Source organism: Rhyacophila brunnea, unplaced genomic scaffold, assembly GCF_057557595.1.
Source record: "Rhyacophila brunnea isolate RB1 unplaced genomic scaffold, BYU_Rbru_1.0 scaffold_2, whole genome shotgun sequence".
In the NCBI taxonomy this organism is placed as follows: Eukaryota; Metazoa; Arthropoda; class Insecta; order Trichoptera; family Rhyacophilidae; genus Rhyacophila; species Rhyacophila brunnea.
The window spans coordinates 41,269,085-41,287,468 of record NW_028232859.1 but is presented as its reverse complement, the minus strand read 5'-3'; the positions used below and the strand labels follow the sequence as shown (position 1 = coordinate 41,287,468).

The 18,384-nt window shown below is 30.8% G+C and overlaps 1 protein-coding gene across 1 annotated transcript in view; it reads right to left on the bottom strand.

Moving 5' to 3' along the window:
- LOC147072330 (uncharacterized) overlaps positions 1-18,384 on the bottom strand; it is a 184,180-nt gene that overhangs the window by 41,339 nt on the left and 124,457 nt on the right. The window contains exon 2 of the mRNA XM_085947453.1: positions 15,984-16,075. The gene's annotated coding sequence lies outside the window, so the exon portion shown is untranslated. The remainder of the gene's footprint in view (positions 1-15,983; positions 16,076-18,384) is intronic.

Below are 18,384 nucleotides of genomic sequence, written 5' to 3'. Positions count from 1 at the left end.
GGGAAGCCCTCGCCGTTGAAGACTGACTACTCGTGAGTGAAATGTCCGTTGGTAATCCAAGCTTAGAATTTTAGATATCTTAGTGGCCGAGCTGAGGTGCTGGATCAGAGGGGGATTGGGAGATTTCTCTTTTCAAATCCGTGATAAAGTGCAGCGAATGAATGGGTGGATTGAGATGATTTATATGACGCTCTGTGAGGAAGCATCTTTCTTCGACTCAGTCATCCAATGAGCAGTATCTTAGAATACAGCTCCCCTCTTTTTATACGGGACGTTTTATTAAAACTTTTAAAGTATTTTTATATGTACCAACATTATTTGCAAAAACATGTATGATGATCAATACCATTTGAAAGCATATCGGAATTTAATTATAGGAAGATAATTCCCTAAAAGAAAATATATTTATAAGTTTTTTCATTATCTATCAATAATCATCATCATACAAGGTTCATCCACGGATGAATAAATGCCTCCTCAATGTCTTTCCAATCTTCTCGTTCAAAAATTTTCGCTGCTACATACTTTTTCTGAACATGAAGAATTCGTTAGTCTAGCCGATTTTAAGTCAACCTTGTGGACATTTAGTGTGTTTTGAATACTACTTTAGGCCCAACATAATTAGGCCATGATACGACACTGTAAACTTCAAAGTTAGTGTTTGTTATTGCCATACATAAAATGCAATATGGTAAACTATTTTTAGTACTAATGATGATTGTTGCATATTGAAATAAATAGTAATAATTTGAACAAAATATGCAATCGAACAGGCTATTGCATTGCATTTGAAGATAATCAATAACTAATTTTCGAATTCCGATGTAGGAATTCGTACATCAGTGCCACTGTCTGAATATAATCTGTGTTGTGTATGACTTACACATACAAATATATCAATATTCGTATGTACCATCATATTGATTTTTTTTTTGTCAAAAATTCCGTCTGTTCAAAATCTCTCCTACCTAATAAAGTAAGTTACATATTATTAAGTTAAAGATTTAATCAATTACTACGTTCGCATCGATGTATTATACCTGCTTTACAATTCACGGAGATGCTACTTATTTTCCTGTTTCTTTTGTTTTTAAAACATGTACCGAAATTTGAGTAGGTATATTAATATTTAATACACTACATAGGTTTAAAATGCCATTTTTGCTCTTAAGCCGAGCATACAATATATTATAATTATATATAAATTAAATCTATCTCGAAATATCAACATACAATTTTATTATTATTGCCTAATGCGGGATTGGAACCCATTTCAACGAAATCAGAACCATACACATTATTGCACTATTCGACAGACCATAATGTTAGTACCATGGCCCCCACAAGGGGGGGGGCTGACAGGGCTCTAGCCTGGGGGCTCGGGCTCAGGTGTGGGGCCCGGCGTGGCGAGTTAACCACATAAGTGAGAAAGAAAAAAATTGCTCTAATAGTAAAAAAAGGCGCTATTGTCCTTCAATAATATTTTTACACAGTTTCTGTACAATGTTTAATTGTGTATGGATACTTGCCATAATAATTAAAATAGATATAAGTATTAAAATATACAAAAAAACACTAAATATACACATTCATTTTACTTCGTACACCATTTGGAAAACGCTAGGTACTGTAGAGCATCATACTGCCTTTATCCTTAAAGATAGGTAGGGGGCCGCCAAATATCCTAGCCTTGGGGTCCGCTTCAGGATTCAATTCAATTTATTTATTTTATAAAATTATAAAATAACGTCCACCTATACTCATCCTCACGTAGATGGAATATATCAACATCCGAAGCGATTTGGCTGAACAGAGTTTTTGCCCTCCCAATTGGCATCACCAGTTCTGCTCCTCGGGAGAACAAGCAACTGATGCTCCCGATTTCTAATATAGTTATCAGGGAAACAAAAGTCAATACTACCAAGAATGGCAGAGTTCTCATTCACGCCATGTATAAGTCGAAAAAAATACGTGGCCAAATATTGATATCTTCTAGCACTTAAACTACAGTATGTAAGCATACCTAAGATAAAGTCAGTTGGATAAAGCCACGGATAGTATCCATATAACCTCAAATAAAGGAGTCTCAAAAAAAAAGAAAGGAGCCATGGTTAGTACATCATTATTTTTTTAAATTTCAGGTAAACTTGCGTTATACCTATCAAAGACAAACATCCCCAGTATATTATATTATTAAATAAACAATATTTTAAAAAGTTACACTCTGTATATATAATATATCGCCATATCATACTGTTTTTAATAGAATACTAAGAGTAATGGATTCTTACAGCACGCTGCACCTTTAATTTATAGTTTTTCACATGTCACCGTGATATATTAAAAATGTTTTCCGAGCTGTTTTCTTTAGACTCTTTCTTTCTTAGTATTTACACTGTATTTTGAAATATTATATTTTTAACTCAGAAATATGTATGATACATTTTTAATACGACACTTGGAACATGGCAGGAAGCTCAAGGTGTTAATGTGTTTTGATTTATTAGCGAATTTATTTTGTACCGGATATAGTTATTCAAACAAGATCTCAGCCATTTTAAACTATTTACTTAATGGTTATATTATTATAAAACTTATTTTGAATCAATGTTACAAAATAATGGCTTTATATAAAATATATAGCACTTATGACTTTATGGTTTTTGACAGTACAAAAGACTTAACAATTATTAATAGGTACTATCGACCGAAGGTACTTGATGAAATTTGAATTTAAATTCTAATGGATTTAAGTTTTCTTAAATGGAATAGTACAAAACTTAAATCCATTAGAACTTACTAATTATATTATGTAAGTGAATAAATCTGAAAATTTCAAAATTAAGTCAAGGAATGCAATTATTCATTGAATCGATGTACATTATTACCATTTCAGATTGAATCGAACCATAATAAACAGCTTTGCCAAATCTAGCGTTTTTCGACATAGTATAACATTTCATAAAAAAGTTAGAATATATCATTAAATTTGTTTGAAAATGTACATATCAGCCTTTCGTACCATAATTATTATTACCTTACCATTATAATAAATACAACATTAATTTAAGTGATTACTAAATTTCATATCTATATTAATTTTCAATTGTTTGATGTATTTATTAATTGCGAAAACAAACTATTCTTCAATCTTTCGTCTACTAAAAACAAATTTCATTATTAGGTACCTACCTTGAGAAAATCTAGAATTTTTTGTGCAGAAATAAGCTTATTTTCGTACTCTATCTAGGTTAGTTTTGTGATTGACGGTTGGCAACAATGATTAAGATAATTTTTTTTATTAAAAATAATAAAATACACAAATCCCTAATACGTCATATTTGTAGATTATGACATTTCTTTCTTCAATTGTCATCCATGTCAAAAATTATTTAGAATTTTAGCATGTTTAATAAAGTCAGAATTGAATTACATATTACAAACTTCATGTCACATTAATTGATTAATATTTCAGTGATTTCAATTGATTAATAAATATTTCAGATGTATGGACATAGAATGATGTATGGGGACCCCATGCTAAAAAAATCGGACCAATTTAAATTTAATATATTGTCCCTATTAGTTAGTATAACGATGGGCAACTCTCTAGTAAGTATGTAATATTATAAAAAATGCACCATATTATTATCAGTAGCCAGATTTTAAATATAAATTGATCACCGTAATATTTTCAATAATACGGACGACCTGCCCATTCATCGCTGAATAAAAAACATAGTTTACTAATAATTATTATTTTGATTTTCAGAGTAGGTAATACCAATAAAAATAATAGTATTATAATATTATGTTATTATGATGTAGGGTGTGCCTATGTATAAACCGAATGATAAAGTTTATTCAAATCAAACAAATCCTATCGGCTTAGTATCCAAATCAAGATAAAGTCCATATATCCGAATTTAGAATAAAATCCGCTTTGCTTCATTCAATTCCGTAAAGACTCAACACACAATAGACGTCTTAAATTACGTAGTATCAATTCTAGTGTCGGAATCTCTCTGCATGGGGTGGCCAAGCATATAAATTCTCACACATATGAGGCCACAACTTTATGAATAAGCTTAGCAGAGGTTTAAAGTTGACGTAGACGAACAAACATGGAACCCGAGTATGTAATGCTTGATTTAAAGTAGAATAGATACGATTATCCATGAAAGCTTTTCGACGCGATTTATGTTTCATTATTTAACATAACATTAACATAATTTAAATGTAAACATATTACTTTTTAAAACTATATTGAAAGATAGGTAAGTATGTATAAGGGAAAAATTTGTATATTTGCCCAAAAGTGTACAGAAAATCATAACACATCACAGTTATTGTAAATATAGCATGAATATACATGGTGTGTCTAATGTCAAAAAATCATGTTAATTTATTTGACATTACAATGGACATGGCAAATTACAAAGCCAAAACGTTCACGAGATGACATAAAAAATAAGTTTTAACAATATTTAAATGCTTAAATAACGATGTTCACCCAAATCACTCTCACGTAAGTGGAATACATCAATATTCTAAGCGATATGATCTGATTGTTATATTATATAGCACATGCACACACGTCACGTCAGCTCATATTATGTTTGAACGACTACAACATTCAATAATAAAATCTGACAACGTACAAATACATTTTTTCAATTACTTGTCATTTGTAACAATTGTTGCAAATCAAACATTCGTGAGAGCTCGGGACTAAAAAATGTGTAAAATTTTAGGGGAACAAAATGTTCTATCACCCGTGAGATTGCCAGTAGAACAACATTGCACAGTTTTTATCCGCAGGAAGAACTTACCGTGAGCTAACGTGCTCTCGCGTGACGTGATCGTAGTGTATGTCTAGCATAAGTCTATGAATTTCTATGTTATTAAGAGACCAAGTTTTCAAACATACGAGAATACTGAAAATAAACATTGGTTATATTAATACCCTGCATTTCAGGCATAGTAAGAGCTCGCTTTTGAAAATACAGACAGTAAAAAGACAGAAAAATATTGAATATGTAAAAGGGAGCAAATGAGATTGAGATGATGGCCGCTGGATATATACGATAATCCAGTTAATTTCGAGGAATATTAGATAACCCAAAGGCCGCCAAAATATTCGCTGAATTGACTACCTAACTATTATGGTTAGGCGGAGTTACATAGAAGTGAACCGAGAAGAGTTAAAAGAGCTTGAAGAGGATTGAATCCGGCAGTGGATTAAAACAGGCTAATAATTATTATTATTAAATACATTACCGATACTTTATAGGCGTATTGTATTTCAATACTGCTATTTAAGTTATATTGGTATTTTTTGAAACCACTGAAGCGACATGTATAGGGATTGCAATACCAGTATTTCAAAACCTGTATTCCAGTATTTATCAATACCGAAATACCGGTTTTAAAAATTCAAAATACCGGAATTTTCGGAATTAGGAAAGCACACTTGTTTCCTTCTTTGAAAATGAATTTTAAGTTATGTGCTGCTAAAATGCAAATGTATTGAGTGAATCCAACAGAGGTAAAAAAATAATAAAACAAATTTCATCAAGTATATTTATATAAGTAAGTAATTGTCGCGACGAATTATCATAATATTATTTCGAAATAGAAAACATCCGTGACAAAAATGTTCAATTATTCTATTAGTATTAGTGTTGAATTTAGAAGCTTTTCCTGCAGCCGGACTTATTTGCACTTGATGAACTTTTGAGGGCTTTAGTCGAAATTAACAATATATTCAAATTATTTGTAAAAAATCACTAGTTCTACAATTATGATGAATACATGTTTTTAAATGTCAACATAATAAATGTACGTATATAGGTTTTTGCTATAAAGTATTTTAAAAAGTTTTTTATTTATTGATAAGCACCTAATTCTGTTTTTTTTGTTTAAAAATTACCAGTATTCAATAAGAAATACTGAAAAACCTGTATTGACATTTTCATTCGGTATTGCAATCCCTAGAAATGTACCTTCCTATAACAAAATTAGCAGTTATTTTTGTTTTTGGTAAGCAAAATATGAATATTTATACTTACATATTTATTTTCACATAATAAATATTTCTTGTGATAACACGCGGCTTATTTTGTAAAGTCATATCTTTTATATTTTGATAAACTACGGATACGGTAAATTTTAATGTTAATCCACTGACAACTTAACAGTAGACTAAATCCCTATGATATTCTAGAAAATTCGTGAAGGATTCAGTTAACATGCTCTAATCGTTAAATATGATGCGGTTAAGGATTACTTCGTTCAATTTATGACGCTGCCATAATACATAATATTATGATATATTTTAGTAAAATGTTATTTATTATAATAATTACACATCAGGGTTATAATAAATAATTCACAACAGTTACGTATTATTACCATACCTATTGACAAAAGCAGAAATATTTTAACACAATATAAACAATAGATTGTACGTTTCCCAGAACGTACCATTTTCTTACGAAATGTTGATCTTCAGGACAATAATAATTATTGTTTTCCGATAAAAATACAAAAATAATTTTACTCAATTGTACCGCAGGCAACATTTTTTCTTACCATCACGCAGTAGTCTCTCTGCAATTAATTATCGACCCTTTTTTCCAAAACAGAATAATATGAAGATGTTGTTTTATAGAAAACGTGGCGATGTCAGATGTAAAAAGTTTACGAAAAAAACAGTATTTAATAGATATCGTTGTTTGCTATTTTTTTTTTTAATATTACTATCTTTTGTTTAAATGTTCTTTAGAGATACCAACTCAAATTATACATCATTTCAAAATGAAGCTAAGAACAATAAATAATATAATAATAAACAAGCAAGTGTAGCTATTCACGAACTTAAAGTCCAAGCCATATATAACAATGGTGTTCTGTTCTATTGAAAGTGAATCTAGGTGGTAAGCAAAACAGGGTTGATAATCCCCCCTCAGGGACAAGCTAAATACCACAGATAATATGCTTACGATTTAACATAAATCAAAGCGTATGAATATTCAAAATGTGAATGGTTCGAAAATTATAGGAAAAAATATTTTGGCTTGGTAATTTATGAATTATTATTATATTGAATTTAAAGGTATTGCAAAAAAATACTACCTCCCCACCTAAATGTTGGCATCCTCAAGTGAATCGGAAATATTTTAGTTGATAAGTATTATGTTGTATTAAATAGTAGAAAACTATTATTATTCAAGAAAATGTCAACATTAGGTACATATACGTTGGGGCAAAAAAAGAAGCGTTATTATTTCATGAATTAAGAATATTATCTGTTATTGGTTCGAGTATAGTTTCAAATTAGTGTTCCATGGCACACAAAAAGAAGTTTAAATAAGCACTTTACATAAAAAATAACCAATATTTTAATACTGTATTTCTGCGCTGTTAATTATTACAAAAGAAATACTATTATTTTGAAGATCCAGTTCAGAGATCGAATGATAAAAAAATGTAGAAAAAAGGTCATGTACCAAATACTATTTTCCGGATTTAATTTTAGAAGAATTTAGTGGACGGATAATCTTCCATAATACGTTATACAAAATGGCTAAACCCCAACGTTAAAGACCATCAAAAGGGTGGCAGAAACTAAATTGCTAGAATCAAAAGTCTTATAGGTGGAACAAAGAAAGAGAAGTATTTACTATCAAAAGAGGAAAAATGCAATTTTAGTGAATGATATTTACTTTTTTGTACTTTTTCACATTGAAAAATATCTTAATATTTATGTATTTAAATGTGAAAAGAAAAATATATTAGAATATAATATCTCATAAAAGCGGATGCATGTCATTTTTATTTAAAGTATTAATTGTTTCAATTGAATATTTTGCATTGCATCCTTGAGAATATCGTACCGTAGCTGTGTTTCATTAATATATTATAGCCATCCTCCGTAGAGTAATGAAAGCTCGTTCGTAGAGTACCGCAGGCTGCGAATAAGGATCCACCTTGGTCTAGTGAGCTTAAAGAGCTTACACCGGACGCTTCAAAATTCGTTCGTGCATCCTGTTTCCACCTTGCCACATACCCAGCTCAATATTTTGATCTCGATAATATTAACAACTTGACTACACATAACTTATAGTCTATTTATTATACAGAACGTATTATTTAATTTTTACTATAACCAAATACAATAAATTAATTGAAATTACACTGTGTATATAGTATACAGACTAGACAATAATAATATATTATTATATAGGTGTTCGGCGGGAAGATTTACTACTTTAATTTTGTATAACTTTATTGAAAATGAAAACAAAATGGTTAAATGCTGATAAATGTTTTATTAAATGTTGGGAATTAAATATGGAAGACAATGTCAGCCAAATATCCGCATATGTTAACCTCACAAATGCGGCCTCTTTTTCCAACATTTTCATCACATTTTAACACATTTCAACCGGTATTTCGTTAATTTAGTCACGAATGTTTTGTTTAAGTTGCTGAAGTGTTCTGGTTTGTTGGCATAAACCTTACTATTTAGATATCCCCACAAAAATAAGTTCGGGACTGTTAAATCCGGCGACCGTGGAGGCCAACCGACATCATCATTTCTTGAGACAATTTGTTGTGGAAACAGACCTCTCAGTAGTGCCATTGTAACATTGGCTGTCTGTGAAGTTGTATCATTTTGTTGGAAAACCACATATCAACCAAGCCCGACGCATTCAATTCTGGTCTAAAAAAGTCATGTTAAAAAAATCATGTTACGATAACGTTCTCTATTAACAGTTACCGTAACCCATGTTCATCTTTAAAAAGTAAGAGCCAATGATTCCTTCAGACCACATAGCGCACCATACAGTCACTTTAAATGGATGCAAAGGTGACTGCTGAATAAGTTAGCCTCTAATTATCTACTATATAACCTCTTTGTTCAAAATCATTCATTAATCGATAAATAGTGGCACATTATTTCTACCCAAAATTTTACATAATTTTCTAGTCGTTACAATAATTATTGATAATTGATGTTGATAAAATGTTTTTACAATTAAAACACATTGGTTTATCGAATATTTTTCCATAATAAATTTGCCACATCTACACTTCGCGATTTCCAAATATATGAACTGTCATAATTATTTTTTACCAAAATGGCGACCAAACAAAGTAGTCGGCGAACACCTAGTATTAAAATTATAAAGGGTATTTTCCGATATTTATGTAACCACTTCCGTTTACGTTATTCCAATTTTAAAATTTATTACCTACTCATTTCATACAAGGATTAAGAAAAACAAACGTGATATCTACTACCACTGCTGCTCTTCAACGACATAAAATACCTGATTTCAGAGAACATAATAATAATGGAACATACTTTACCTTCTAGGGGTGGTTGTAAGAAAGTACGATTCTCAAAGTGTAAGGAAATATTGGATAAACTTAAACACGTGTAAGATAATATGCTATTTTCAATATTAAAATTACATCCGTATCGTAATATGAATTAAAGTTTGTCAATGCTCATTTAAAGGTGATGATTAATTAATATAACTTATAATAAGTTTACGTTTGGAGTGGGCAAGCTAAATAGTAAATAAAAGCAACCTATTTACAAATGAGTTATTGATATCTTACCGGCTCTCATATTTGCCGGTCAGTTAGTAATAATATTATAATGTAAGTTAAGTTAAATTTGATTTCTCTGTCTAACAATTATTTATAAATCTGTATCACTATTACGTAAGAGGAAAAATTGTCAAAAGAATATCCTAAGGAATATATTATTATTTTTATTTTCATCATAATATTATGATACCTAAAAACAACAGAGTTTTTCGATGAGCTTGCTTGTGCTCTGTTTTTCGTTTTTAATATTAAAATTATATTCCTTAGGCGTCCTTGTTCCTATTCAGCTCGTAGAACTAGAAACATGTAGATATTAAATACCACCGTCGCTTGTGACAGATATCAACTCAACCTTTCCGTGACAAAGAAAAAAAAAGCTTTACACGTGACAAGTAGTTAGAAACATTTTTCTTCAGACACCGTCTAGCTGCTAGCAGCAATGCGCCACATAACGGGCATCCTTTCAACACAATAATATTTTAAAGCGTAAAATGGCGTTTATAAATAGTAACGTAACAGCTTGCGGAGGAAACGAACCCGAGAAGGCGACGTCGCAGTAAATACTTCGCGGCGTCGGTTTTTCGGCGTCTGTCTTTCGGCGTCTCGTTGTTTTGGACAGTCATTATGTTAACACGACAGCCGGACAGATAATTCATGACAACGATTTGGGCCAACAAAACGATTCCGTTGACTGAAATAAAAGATTTGTTTTTTAGAATATTTCCAGTTATTAGACGTTGGCGAATTATCTGTGATTAAGTGTGTGATGCTAAATAATTTAAATTCTCGCGAGAACATTTTTTTAAAGACAAACCCATTATGTTTTATTGTTTTTTTGTAATATATCTATTATACCTGGAATCCGATAGAAACCATGAGAAATAACATATATTTATGCTTACTAATAATATTGTAATACTTCTCAAATATGTTGGCTTTTTAGCACTACCTGAATATACAAAAGTAACAATATTCATTGAAAATACATCACTTATACAAGTTTCAGATATAATAGTTAAATTCCAGCTTAATTTCAAAGCTTAAGTGAGTCAGTAATCTATCTATCTCTGCATTTTATGTGCAATCTATTGTATTAGGTACTCTTTTGTACTCATTTTTCTCGCATGTATGCTAAATGATAATATGTTTGTTAAATACTTCATGCTTCAGGGGTAGTATTTCCTTTGCAATAAATACAATATATTACATTCTTATATATCTAAACCCTTATCAGCTGGTGTGGTATTGGAAGCACATTGTAATGATTATATAGGTGCGGATAAAACGAATATCGTTATTCTAGATGAAATAGGAGTAAAAGACGGGCTCTCGAAAATATATTTCCCAGAGTTATTCAGTTCTTTAGCCACACAGCTAGAAAAGAAAATGATAATTAGGAAAACCTTTTTTTCAGTTGAATCGTTGAGGGTCAATAAGGTAAGCTACTTGATGATCCGATCAAGTAAATGACGCCAATGCCCTTCTAATGCATCCAACTATGTGAATGACGAAATCGTGGGATTATTAAAGAGATAGATATAGCAAGGAAATTAACACAACTGCAAGAAAGATGACAACAAAGAGATAAAAATGTAGTGTTTAATTAAAATGCACTTCATGTATATAATATTAAAAGAATAACATTTCAATATGAAAAACTATTTTTTCTCTGCTAAATATAAAAATATATATCGTTGGCTAAATAAAGTCGATATTTTTCACGATAATGTATACAATTTTCTACTGCGAAATACGTGAACTCTCACTAAGCAAAAAATCTTTTTTCTAGCGTAGATTTTTCCTAACAACTCTCGTCGACATATTTCAAGCTGAGCAAATCTGTTTATCTCAAATTATTATACAAACAAGATAACCTGGAAAATCTTAAACGCGACTAAGGGGATAAAGCAGGTGTTTGCCAAGGATGTATATAAGAGCCTTATAAAGATTGTATTTTCCTAAGTATGTTTGAACAACGCGGCTAATTTTGTGCAAGCTCTTTATACTTAAAGCTTGACATGATTTAATTAAATTGAAACGGTATTCAAATATCTCATCTCGCATGCTTATTTACTCGACAAAAATAATTCATTTCATTCAGCATTGTAATTTATTAAGTGTCATGCATTATTATTGGGAATAATATAATAATTTTATGCATCGTAATGTAAACAGGTGGTATAATTGGTAATGCGCTTGTCTCCCAAGCCATGGATGCGAGTTCGATCCCGTATCTGGCATAACCTAATGCTAATAACCGCTCCTCATAAAAATGGTAAATGGTAAGTTATAAAATTGTTGTAAACATTATACCTAACTATGTGTTATAGTAGGTATACATAGCAAATAAATATCAACGTCATCATTAGTCGGGACTGTGAGGGAATATAAAGGGGCGCTAGTTCCTTCCAATTCCCTCGACCCTTAGCAATAAATAGATACATAGATCTGATGGCAATAGCGCAGCCTCATTGAATACCACTGGATTACTATTACAGTTTGTCAGTGCAGCGGTTATCCATTAGTCGAGAGATGTATCCAACCATCCGTTTTACGATATCTAGTACATCTAATTTCTTATCAATTTGATGGATGTGGTCTTCCCACCACGTTAAAATAAAAAAAAACATGATAATATAGACCCGTCTTTGTGGCGTGGATGAGTTTTAAATCCCTTAACTAACAAAAACTATATTTACCTTTTTAATGAATATTTGATGCAGATCGTAGACCCAACATGTTGAGCAATTGGCTAACAAGCATCCCTCGTTAAAAGTATGGAAGCCCATATGCCAAGCTCAAGGGCAACAATGTTTTTCTTTATATTACAAATGAAATTTGTAGCAACCAACATCATTCAATAATATATTTTCCATCATATATATTATGTAATACTATGTAATTTAAAACAATACTGATTACAAGTTTAATATAGTACGTTTATAATTGTATTTTCATTCTTCTATATATTACTCATTTGTTACAATCTTTGTATTATCGTTGATCATTGAACAGTGGTTTGACGATTAATAAAATTTATATTTTTTAATAGTACGTTTGGCAAAGTATGTACCTATACAATTAATTAACTATATTGCATGATCATAATAATTGATTATTTAATTAATATCATGATTAATATTTATTGTACGTTACAATCCCCATCATATTTCACAATAAATATCCCGATTGCGCGTATAACACAGTATAATCCACGCGATTAGCCCTGCCATGAAATATTTACTCTCCTCGAGAGAGGGGAAGACAAGCAAGGCGCAAAATTAAAACGTTTCCCTGAAAATATAATCCAAACACGTAGAAGGGGCCTCTAGCTTTTCACTCGCAGAGTCTACTTACTAACGTGAATACTAAAATTTACCGGCACGATTGTCTCAAACGGTTCGTTAACCTTAGTAGAACCCCACGTCCGTAGGCTAAGACTCCCTACCAGTTTACTGAGGCCACCGTAGAGCCTCCGGGGTGACCGCATCTGCCAGTGACCGCTCTGCAATGTGTCCGTACATGCCTTTCTGCTTTGACCCTGCGTGCGTTATCGAACTGTATAGCCTTTCCCTACGATGGTTATTGTCTGCAATATTCCATAATATACATACCTACCGACTTTTCGAAAAGGCTTCCGGTTAGGGTGTTATCTCGTAAATCAAAATATAGCAGTATTCCACCTAAATATTCGCCTGCGTATTGATTTAGACTAAACGTTATACATTAATTTAGAGGTGCAGGAATTTCAGTTTTAATATAATGGGGTTGTTATAGATTTTAGTATATTGGGGGGCTTGACCGTACCTCAGGTAAACCGCATTCAAATACTTAATCATTTTTATTGACTCCACTAAAGCACGTTTGATATTAATTACTATCTAAAGTAGCTATAATGGTTTGTTTATATTATTTAACTAATCCATTTAATCTACATTATTTTTTTAAGAATATTCTGTGGTTACCAAAGCTCTAAGAATAGTTCTTTATCACGCTTAATTAATCTATACTATCATGAAAACTGTAACTCAGAAATTTTATATAAAATATCTGAACACTCTTTACAACACAAAAGAAAACCTCACAAAACCAACCCGCCCCGCATTATCCACGGTCTTAATCGAACGATCACGAGGCCCTACGTCTGTATGTGTAGCATCAGCAGTTTTTTACGTCTCAGTAGCAGATACCCAAGACTAAGATCGCCACGCTCTCAAGTTAGCTTTGACTGAGTTAAATGATAGACAAAATTTAATAAAAAGTACCATTATAGAGAAAAACATTTAGCGTTAACATAAAATAAATTTAATAGTATAGTATATATAATACAGAAAACAAAGCTTAAGCAATACGGACAAACAAAAACTATTTGAAAAGATCTTCACGTCTATAATGTATTTAATGCTGTAAAATTGGCCTTTATATCGACTAAATCGAACAGGTCGATGGGCCTAACAGTTGGTTGGACCAACTGGCTTGCATCTTGTTATTCTCAGCCATATGAGCATGTTATTCGGGTGATGTCCAATCACAAAAATTTTGGCAGCGAATCCAACATGGCCAGTCAAGAACTGACTAGTGTATACTCTTTAAAAATTAATATAAACGTAAAAATAAATAAACCAGGCGTGATAATTTTGACAGAAAATATAACGTAGTTAGAGCAACGCCTAGCGAAAGAAAACGATGCTATAGGCTTTATGTAAGAACAGTCAGAAATAATAACGAACACCTAATTTAATGTTAAGTTGTTCCTACTATTGAATAGGTGTGAATTACAGTGGTAACTTTTCACATTATATTTTTATTTCTGTACCCGAAAATCAGTATAATACATTACATTAAAAAAATGACGTATGAACATAAAATAATATTTTAGGTAAAACAAGATTTTAAAAATCTCATGACGTTAATATTATTGTATTTACTTTAGCTTTATGGGTTTCAAAATTCAGGTTTGTGTTTATGAATAGACTAAAAACTTACACTGACAAAATATGTACGTATCTAACCAATTTTTGGAAAAACCAGACATAAGTCATACCCACTGGCTCGTATGTGTAGATGTGTAGCAATCATACCACTCAACATTAAATTCGCTAATATGTAGGTATGTTTTGTTTTCAAAACAAAATAAAAGAGCGTTTATTATTATCAACATGTCCTCAATCATACCTAGATCAGTAGGGTCTGTTATGATTTGTTAATAATTGCGACACTATTTCTTGTAATATAATATGTACTTGATTCATATAAATTAGAAAGACAATCCATGAATCCTCACTCGCTCATAGAGTCCGTCACGAGACGCAGCCAATGTTTTACTCAAATCAAGTCTCTCAGTTCATTAATATAATCAATCTCTTGATTACATATATTTCATCAGTACATCCGTATCCGCGATTATAATCTCACGCTGTCATCTTTAGTATTGTATTATTCACCATCCCCCAAAGATCTAATAGTTAGGACACACACAATCAAAATACTTCATAACTGTGTTAAACTTCTACGTCGCTAAAGAGGAATCATATATTCTAACAGAGAACCTAGCGGAAAAATAGAAAGCTTGCAATTTGAGATTTTTCTTTATAATTTACGATTTCAACTAAATTAATTAATAAATATGTATCTGAAAACATTAAAAAGATTTTTTTTAAAGTCAAAGATAAACTTACAATTGTAAAAAAATGTGAATTTGTCACATATTTGGTACATAGCTTTCGTTATTATTACATTATTTGTATGGTTATATTTATTATTAAAATTTATTTTATTAAGATTTCAAATTTTTCACCGTTTAGATTTTTGACTAATTCATAGTTTTTTTTTATCTATTTTAAAAAACATCGATTTTTATAAAAAAAATATAAATGTGTATAACATTATTTAGGTATGGTCCCCAATATTTAAGCTCGATTTGGTTAAAACTATGAATTATTGGTCAAAAATCTAAACGGTGAAAATTTGAAAACTTAATAAACTAAATTTTAATAATAAATATAACCATAAAAATAATGAAATAATAACGAAACCTATGTACCAAATATGTGACAAATTCACATTTTTTTACAATTGTAAGTTTATCTTTAACTCAAAAAAAAAAATCTTTTTAAAGTTTTCAGATACATATTTTATTAAATAATACAGTTGAAATTGTAAATTATCAAAAAAAATATCAAATTGCAAGCTTCGTGTTTTTCCGCTAGGTTCTCTGTTGGCATATAATATGATCCTCCTTAAGAGCAATAATTTAGTTTAACATTTCACCCGTTACAGTTATTTATTTTAAGCTACGGAGTGGTTTTGCATTTTCTTAATAATATATTAATGCATCAGCTAAGTTATGTTTTACTCACTCAACAGCGCTAAGCGTCGTATTCTTTAGTGGCACATTCTCTTGTCGTGTAGCAAATCTGCGTCTGTCCAGTCGCAAATGCCGAATACATTTCTGCAACAAAGAAACCGCAATTAGAATTACAAGAAAATACCGACAAATGAAAACTTCTGTCTGACCCGTTGAGCCCCAATATTAAATACAAGAAAATATAACACAATTATTTTACTTAATAATTCTTTTATAAATGAAGGTAAAAAAATCTTTAAAAACAATAGGTAGGTACATATACAATACAATACTAATATCAAAATGATATATATTTTTTTTTATGTTTTTTTGACTCAAAGTTGTAGAATAATAATATCATGTGGGCGTCCGCAGAGTAGAGGTTGTATTAACAGACTTTTTTTTCAAACAATAATTATTGTTAATTAATTAATTATTATTAATTAATAATTAATTAATTAATTCTTTATTAATGATAGTCACTTGCTCAACCTATTGGTACTCTCGGTTCGAACACATATTGAAAAACAATATGAAAATTTTCCAGGTGCTGGATTCGAACCCGGGACTGACGCGTAAACGTTTGGCCATTGTGTGTACAATAAATAGGTACGAGTTAGTGAATTAATTTATAAAATGTGTTTATTACTCGGAAATTTTTTTACGACACCTGTCTGCTTATATTAATTTATAGTAACCATCATGAATTATAAAGCAAACGCTAAATCTATTAAAAATATTGGATTTAGTTTACTGTATTGGTGTTAACTGTCAATGCTTTGAAAAATCTAATTGTTTGTATCAATAAAAGACCACAATGATACTACTAAATCCATATAATATTAATTCGTTTAAATCACATAACAAATTAATAGCTTTGAGAACGGTTTTGGTTTATCACGTTTTAATGATAGATCTTAGTTTATCGGTTTGCTTCTGCCAATAAAAGCAAGAATGAAAGTCCTCAAATAGTACCATATACGCTTTTCATTTAAGTAATAAAGTTTAATTATTATTGTCATATATTATGTCGCATGATAGATGCTACATCAGAACACTATCTATTCTATACCTGTATTGTTAAAGTATTTAAATATATTCTATTCATTTTGGCTACGGATCATTTAACTTGGTCTATCTATAAGATAGTCTTCAGCACTGTGGAATAATTATTTAAAAGTTTAAAAGGATACAAGGAAACAAGCGAATTCAAAGTCTTCGTCCATCTCTATTTTTAGCGAAATTAGTTTCATTTGTATCTTTGTTAATTACAGCACTTGTAACGATTTCTTTTTACTTTTATCTGAGTGTTGTGTCACGAATGGCGTTTGCAGCAGATTTTTCTTAATCCTGTGGTGACACACAGCTTCAAAGGAAAGAGAGATGAAACTGTTTAAAGCGGTCGTAATTAAGATTTGTCACGGATCGAGTAAGTTTGTACGGGTTTATTGTGTATTTTTAGTATGAAAGCTTCTTCTACTATAAAAGACAACATTATAAGAAAATAATTATTTAATTTATATTTTAAATATTAACTTACCCGGTTGCACAATAAATGCTTTCATACACTCTTTGACGAAACATGTAAAGATTATATTAATAATGTGACATCAAAAATATAAAATAAACTATTAATTTGTAAAATAATATTCTATTACTCTAGTATTAAGAAACCGCTTTTTGGCTCTGGACGAATATGAGAGAAATCGAAGGAGAAAATCGTGGAATGTTTTTAGCAGGGGGTAGCTTCAGGATGGACACTGAATATGCAAACGGATTTATTGAGTCGCAGTTTAAATTACAAGATGATTATAATATATGTTTGGTTAGACAGTGCGTGTGCGGGGAGAAATATTTAGTTAAGAAGGCGTCATCTTGGCTCGACAGGTATTAGGAACTAATTTTAAAAACAATATTTAAAGTTGAAATGACACATTATATCATTAAAATATTTTACCCCCTCACTTCCACAAAGTAGGAAGGAAGAGGTTGTTTGTTAGTAACAATATAATTTTTTTGCTTGTTGCGTCAAATACTATACGAAGTATTTTAAGGCGATGAAGTGAACTAACCATACGGGAGTCAATATTATTAACATAGTTGGATGACTCTATTTGAATAGCAAGTCTCACAATGCTTTAGCTATTGTTTCTATAAATATTCATCAGTGACATTATGTTGTGTCCGTCCACAATTAGAACTGCTATTCTTCAACGATCAACTTCTTCACCCGAGTGAGCAATTTCGAAAGTGATTTCAAATAAAATCCACCGACCAATGACATAAAAGCATTCTTTTGGAATATAAAACTAAATTCACAAAAAGCTATTTTTATTGATCACTTAAAAGAAGCCCCGAAGTGTTACTATACATCTGACTGTTTGTAAATGTATTCTTTTAACCAATTAGTAATT